The 8,166-nt window shown below is 36.2% G+C and overlaps 1 long non-coding RNA gene across 1 annotated transcript; it reads left to right on the forward strand.

Annotated features, from left to right (window-relative positions):
* Window positions 1-2,543: 2,543 nt before the first annotated feature.
* Window positions 2,544-5,435, forward strand: LOC123871918. Its single transcript, XR_006797376.1, has 3 exons — window positions 2,544-2,601; window positions 2,682-2,684; window positions 5,404-5,435. It is a non-coding gene; the product is annotated as an uncharacterized LOC123871918 (long non-coding RNA).
* The last annotated feature ends 2,731 nt before the right edge of the window (window positions 5,436-8,166 follow it).

Raw genomic sequence — 8,166 nt, forward strand, 5'->3', positions numbered from 1 at the left:
TATGTATAATGTACAAGTACAGTCAGCTGAAAAGAAAAGTGCGCCAATATAGGCGATTTTCATTGATTTGCATTGATTTTAAGATAAGCATTTGTTAAATTTTCACTGAATGTTTTTCATTGTTGAATTCTCGCAAAACTTCTCGCGACGTCTCCAACGCTGCTCTCACTTTAAATTAAAATGTATTTGAATTAACAACAAGGTTGAGTTTTTTTACTCATGTAAAGTCCTTGCTTCCTAAAAATACTTTTCACTCCCGGGTCCACGGAGTCGACAATCGACATGTATCGCAAGAGATGTAAACGGGCTATTTGCTTTCCAACATTGTTTTATAATCGCACCATTTGCACCACGATTTCCGATCACTAGTGGCAATATAAGCCCGGGCGCTACATGGGATGGGCTTGAGCACAGATAACGGACGAGGGAGATTTGTTAAGTTGTTTGATCTATGAGTTAGTAGAGCCAACCAGGTTTGTATGAGTATTTTTTTTACGGCTGTACTCTCTAGCGCGAGCTATCCACATTAGGACACTTTCAATTCAAAATAATTATAATTCATATTACATGCTGATGAATCAGCTTAGCTTCGAAATAGTTATGCAAAACGTCGCGAGTAAACCTAAATAACCAATAGTTTTTGTTTTATACATTAATGGTTTTAAATGATGGAAATTACACTGAATCATGTTGTGAAGACAGACCAAAATGAAAAATTCGGAGCTTTTAACCGCTGTCTTTTCCTAAATTGTATTCCTTATCAAGAAATATTTATTGCCTCGCATCTCTTCTTCGTAGAAAAAAATATTTAATAAGAACTGAATAGTAACGTTCTGAACTACCGATCAAAAGGATGGTGATTCGCAGCGAGCGGAGAAACTTTCTTTCTTTCGAGCGCTAGGTGTACAGTTACTGGTTTCGATGATGTACGAGTATTTTGTTTACGACTGTACTTTCTGGCGCGAGTTATCTGCATTAGGGCACTTTCAATCCAAGTTAATTATAATTCATATTGTTCGCCGATGAATCAGCTTAGCGTAGGAATAGTTACGCAAAACGTCGCGAGTAATTGCGTCGCGCGTCGCGGCCGGCGCCGGCGCAACTCGTGATCAAAATATACGATAATTACATTTCTCAGAAGTGTTATTTGTGTTTGTAAACGTTACACGTATTAGTAAATAGAGTGTTAAGTAATATTTTTGCTTGTGTTTCTTTTGTAGCCGCCGCAGCGTAGGACGGTGGAAAACCGCGTGGGTCGCTTTACATTTTAAAATAGATAGTCGCTGGTCGCGGGTTATGGCACTGTATTAATTTATCTTAAAAACCAACGAAAAGTGGTGGCACAAAAAATAATAATTGTCATTTTGCATAGGACATCTTACGTAGGTACTCGTATTTACTTGTTTATGCCTATATCTGCGATGCTTTTAGTTTTTAAACCCCAACCCAAAAAGAGGGGTGTTATAAGTTTGACGTGTGTATCTGTGTATCTGTCTGTGGCATCCTAGCTCCTAAACGAATGAACCGATTTTAATTTCGTTTTTCTTTGTTTGAAAGGCGGCTTGATCGAGAGTGTTTTTAGCTATAACCGAGGAAAATCGGTTCAGCCGTTTGAAAGTTATCAGCTCTTTTCTAGTTACTGTAACCTTCACTTGTCGAGGGTGTTATAAATTTTTAATTCACACTTGTTATAACTGTCGTACTATGTATATTATGTAGTTTTTAAATATGTTCCGTATAACGACCAGTTTAAATTTTCACCTAAAGAGAAACACACAATTTATGAACAAATAATTTATAGTTCGAATTTCACTAGAACTAGCAATTGCAATTTTCCGATTCAAGCGAAATCATTGTAAATGCAGAGCTATCGAGATAATAGGCACGTATGCAATGCAAACCGCATTTTGCGGGGCGTGCTTATTCTGAAATGCGGTGAAATTGTTACAATATTGGTAGTTAGGTATCGATAGCATAGGATGTAAGTCTAACGACACCCCCGACTCTCCATACCAGCGAACTGCAGCGAACTGATTTAATTGTCTGTCACTACTACCGGAACACCGGTCTGACCGCACACGATTTGTCTGAGGTCTAAGCAAAGGCAATCGAGCGGCACAAGGACAACCTTATATCATCGTGTCCTGCGAATAACACCACTTTTAAGTTTAAAAATTCACTATTTTGCGAATTCAGCATTTTGGGATTCAACATTTTGAGAATTGAAATTCAACATTTTGCTAATCCAACATTTTGGGATTCAACATTTTGGGAATTGAAATTCAACATTTTGCTAATCCAACATTTTGGGATTCAACATTTTGCAAATTCAACATTGTGAGAATTCAACATTTTAGGAATTCAACATTTTGAGCCTAGGTTTTTTAAAATGTCCCTTGTATTTTTATTCAATGTAAATATTATGGTTAGTTTTATAAAGATCACTGTGAAAGTGTGTTTGTTTGTTGGTTCGCTGGTTTCTCCTTCAATCACGTCGCAACAGAGCAACGGATTGACGTGATTTTCCGCATGGGTATAGTTACTGGAGAGTGGCATAGGCTACTTTTTATCCCGGAAAATCCATGAGTTCCACAGGATTTTGTAAAAACCATGCGGAATACGGATTGATGTGCGGATGAAATGGCGGGCATCAGTTAGCATTTAAAGAAATAAGTAAAAAGTAAGTAAATATTAGACGTACAAATCCGACTTTTGTCATAAATGCAACGTAAATTTTTGCCACAGGGCACAGTTAACGTCTTCATCGTATCGCGTAATAAAAACAAATAACCTCTCTCGCTACTGAGAAGGCAGCGATTCCTGCAAGTCACCGTATTGTGCCACGTTCGCAGAACCTCACGGCTTTCTATAAACTGATTACTGCGAAATTGCATCTCGCGCGTGGCCGTACGCAGGAAGGGGTTCTGGGGTTCAGCCTCCCGAAATTACAGACAGGAAGCAAAATTATTTACAAAATGTGCTAAATAAACACTTGTTCAAAACGTTTCCCTAAAATTATCTAAAAATGGCCTCATCTAGTGACAGAAGGGCTGGCACATTTCCGCAAAGGCACCCTTGCTGTTCAGAGCGGAAATGTAGTCAGGTTAGAAAGAAAGAAAACTTTTTTTATTTCCAAAGAGCGATATTAAGGTACTCTTAATAAGATATTAAGGTACTCTTGGTACCATTCCAACCGGGCGTGATTTGTACAGTAACTAGATGAGGATAGGCTTTAAGTTTTATTATAACATTTTCAAGGAAAAGAGGAGATCTTTCGTTTTTCGTATTCAATTCTATCTTGCTGTTAAAGAGGGCCAATTTTTTTTGATTGAAACCCGTTCAAAGCTGCCCAAATTTTGGTAAATCATAAAAACTCCTCCCTGGTTTCTGGTAATCTTTTTTCGGCATTTGTTCCTAACTGCATTTCTTATCCAGGATTCAACCACAGATTAGGTATTTTGGTGGTTCAACCCCCCTACATTCACTCCCTGGCTACGGCACTGGTCTCGCATAACGACGTATATCCGAATAGCTTTCCAATTTGCGAATAATTCTTGAAATTGCTTTAATAAGTTACGGTTGTTTTATTATATGCTTTGTAGGTAAGTACTCATTGCTTTCTAATAAAGTTAGCATTTCTTCTTCTTGGAGGTAATGTTATCTACCTATTTAAATCGAAGTTCAACATTTTGCAAATTCAACATTATGAGAATTCAACATTTTAGGAATTCACATTTTAAACCTGAAGGATTATGAAAAGTCCTGACCACTCACTGACTCGCTCATCTACGCCCAGCCCAAACCTTTGGGCCTAGTAAGTTGAAATTGTTCCTTAATTATAACATACTAATATTTATAAATGCGAACCAGTCAGACAGGAGTCAATTTAGAAATTACACTTAAATAAGTTTCTTAGATAATAAATAACTCACAACTAGGGTTGCACGATCTAATCCTATTTTTTAACCCCCGACCCAAAAAGAGGGGTGTTATAAGTTTGACGTGTGTATCTGTGTATCTGTCTGAGGCATCGTAGCGCCTAAACGAATGAACCGATTTTAATTTAGTTTTTTTTTGTTTGAAAGGTGGCTTGATCGAGAGAGTTCTTAGCTATCATCCAAGAAAATCGGTTCAGCCGTTTGAAAGTTATCAGCTCTTTTCTAGTTACTGTAACCTTCACTTGTTGGGGGTGTTATAAATTTTTAATTTATCGATACAACAACATAATACGATACTCTGACAGTTTGGATCAATACAAAGATACTGGTATCGGAATAAATTATTTGTTTAATTTTGTTTTTAATCAATTTTCCAATCAGTTTCTTAGATTGATTGTTGAGACGAAAAAAAGTATGTTTTGCGTTTCACTAACTGTAAAGTATCGAGATGGTATGCACGAAGTTTCCTTTATTTATGATATTTATTCATTCCTATTACAGTCAACACAAAATTATTTAATGAATAACCACGTCACAGATAAGTACACAGTTTACCTGTTGAGTCACTTTTAGGACTCAACTATGATGTAAGGAAGGACAATTAACTTTGTAGGACATTAATAGTTTCGATCTATTCAAAATAAAACAATTTTCCTCATATAAGCTTGCTGGAGGAAGGCCGGAGGCATGTTTCTCATTAACTCTTCCTGTTTTCCTTAACTAATCTGCCTCGTGATTTTCTGTTCCAATCTCCATGAAAGTATATATGTACTACTCAGTGTTCGAAGTCGATGCCCGTACTTATTATTGCGATTTTAAGTAATTTTTATGAAATACTAGCTGACGCCCGCGACTTCGTCCGCGTGGATTTAGGTTTTTCGAAATCCCGTGGGAACTCTTTGGTTTTCCGGGATAAAAAGTAGCCTATGTGCTAATCCAGGATATTATCTATCTCCATTTCGAATTTCAGCCAAATCCGTCCAGTAGTTTTTGCGTGAAGGAGTAACAAACATACACACACACACACACACACACACACATACAAACTTTCGCCTTTATAATATTAGTGTGATTCTTACTAGAGTAACCAACTCTAATTTTTTTCGTTTTTAGATCGAATTTCAAGGTCAAAATATGAAAGTATGGGTTGCCTGGAAGAGTTCACTTTACTAGTAGTATTACTAGTAAGTAGCACTAGTAGTATAGTGATAAGGTCGCGCTTTGTTTGTAAATCTTTCTTGTATTTTATTCTTTGTCATAGTTTTAAGCAATAAAGTGTTTAAATAAAATAAAAAATTGAAATAAAGTGTTCTCAAGTTCAGTAAGTAAAGTATATCAGTTTGTCTGTCTTTTTGTTAAGTATCTGTTTGTTAGAAAGTTACCTTTTTACGGCTTATCAAAGGCACAGAGTTAGCTCACATCTCCAAAACATATTCCGGAAAATTAGTTTTCATGGGATTTTCAGAAACCTAAATTCACGCAGACGAAGTCGCGGGCTTTATCTACTCAGTAGGTAATGCGTATGCTAGCTGTATCAAAGTTACTTAATAATAAATATAATATGGTCTGAAACATTCTGAACACACGTAGTTTACTTACCGCATGTCCTAATGAAATACACTGAAAACTAGTTTCTAGTTTCTACCAACAACAAATATCTAACTATAACATAAAGTTACTAACTACACGGCGGATTAGTTAGCAATTAATTACCTACAGCATAGCGTGTATTGCAAATTCAGATTAAAATGAAAATGATATTGTGATGTTATTGTATAGCGGTAGTTTATGGAGCCAAAATTCAGTATTAAAGAAAATAATTTTATAAGAATTTTGATTTTTTGAAATTTTTAACATAATTTGCGTCCCGGGAATAGACTTAGGATTCCTTTTGTCACGGAAAGTCAAAAAGTTCCCACGGGACTTTAAAAAAACCTAAATCCATGTTGTCGCAAGTCGCAGGCATCATTTATTTTGTATATAATATTATGAAATGAAAAATGAAAATCAAATGAAAATTTATTTCACAAATTATGTAGAGATAGCTTGCGTTCCAGACACAGATTGTCGATATAAGTACGGAAATTTTAATGGGCTAGGTACTTTTTATCCCAGAAAACCGAAGAGTTCTCACAAGAATAAACATTGATCGCGGGCATCATCTACTTGGGAGTTTATATAACAAAACTAAAATCAGCATAGGTATTTACTATTATTACTATTTTTGTCATCAGATTCTTTAATGGAGCTTTAGCTTATAATATAGGTCACCTATTAAGCCAACCTCAACGTTACGTACTAAGTTAAACATGAAATAAGTACACTTAGGTAGATAAATCAAAAACTTTAACAATTTGTAGAGAATCAAAGACATGTAAGTAATATAATATAATAAATAATGACAAAAATACATTTCCCGTAAAATTTCATTATTTTACTTACGAATTACGATGTTATTCCATAATAGGCACTATTATTACCTAGAAACCATTTTCATTTTCCCCACAAGGAAAAGGATTGGCGGTGACCGTTAGGCTTCATCGGAGGATTGTAATCATCATTGTAATCCCATAGGTATTACGCTACAAGAAATTGGAATACCTATGGTTTTTCCTAATGCAACAGTTTTATAGTACAAAATGTAGAATAGTAAACCCACCGGAAAAACATTATGATGTAACCGAATACAATTTAGGGCCTGGATAAACAAAACGTGGGATTTCAGAAGAACAGTAAATTACTCTTCTTTGACGTATGATAATATCATATCATACTAATATTATAAATGTGAAAGTGTGTTTGATTTTTGGTTTGTCCTTCAATCACGCCCCAAAGGAGCAACGTATCGCCATGTATCCGTTGGTATATAGTTAAGGACATGCAGAGTTACATAGGGTACTTTTCCACAGGATTTTAAAAATCTTAATCGACACGCACAAAGACGCGGGCGTCAGCTAGTGCAAATTTTAGTAGGTGCATTTTTTCTTTGATTTTATGTCACCATAGCTGAATATTTGACATTACCGTCTATTCAGGATCAAACTGAGAGTTCCCTCACTCTAGTTCACTCTGATAAAATTTAGCAAGACTACTACCATGTTATTGTTGCTATCGGGCGTCGCCGACGTCACGCGGTTTCTCTGTCCAAACCTTAGAAATACCCGAAGTTCAAGTTCTGTGGGTTGCGTAACCGGCCTGTATAATGATTAATAGGTTACAAGCACGTGCTCGCACCGTCATCTGCGCAGACGCGTGCCCCAAGGGGTTTTTCTAATTAGTAAATGACAAGATAATATTAAAGCAGTAAAGGTTTTACACTTATGTAACTTTATCCTCAAGCGATTTTGCATATTTACTGGACTGTGTTGTGTGTGTTGCGACCGTGGACTTAGAAAAAAACCGGCCAAGTGCGAGTCAGATTCGCGTACCGACGGTTCCGTACTCGGGTATTTTTTCCAACATTTTGCAAAACCTATTATGTTTGAAAATAAAATAAAAATCTGTTTTATAATGTACAAGGAAAGCCCTTTCATATGATACCCCACTTGGTATGGTTATCTTAATGTGAAAATTGAAACACATTTTAATTTTTTTTCTGTGATGTACCTATTCACAAACTCACGGTTTTCGGATTTATTCCATTACTTGTGCTATAAGAGCAACCTACCTGCCAAATTTCATAATACTAAGTGAACGGAAAGTACCCTATAGGTTATCTTGACAGACACGACAGACGGACAGACAGACGAACGGACAGACAGACAGACAGATAGACGGACGGACGTCTATCTTTCGTGTCCGCCAAGAAAAAGGAATCAAAACCTACAGGGTACTTCCCGTTGACCTAGAATCATGTTTGGCTGGTAGGTAGGTAGGTCTTTAGCACGCGTAGATCTGAAAACCTGGCGGGAATCGAATCTGGGAACTCGCACTTACAAGACTCCCAACCAAAATTACAGAACTTCAGCTGGATGGCAGTCACTAATTTGATTTTGAATAATAAAAAACTTTTTAAAGGCATTCTTCTACAAAATGGATTGTGAAATTGAGACCTACATAATTATATTTTCTGAGAAGCGACCGGTTATTGATATTAAAGTTGTTTTGCAAACTACAAAAACACAGGAAAAGTGGATCCTGTTTATTTTCTATTTCGATGTAACTACTACCTATTCGCATGCCTTGGTGAGTTCTTGGAACAATTTAATTATATCTATAGAACTTGCTT

The sequence above is a fragment of the Maniola jurtina genome, chromosome 14 (genome assembly GCF_905333055.1).
Source record: "Maniola jurtina chromosome 14, ilManJurt1.1, whole genome shotgun sequence".
Taxonomy (NCBI): Eukaryota; Metazoa; Arthropoda; class Insecta; order Lepidoptera; family Nymphalidae; genus Maniola; species Maniola jurtina.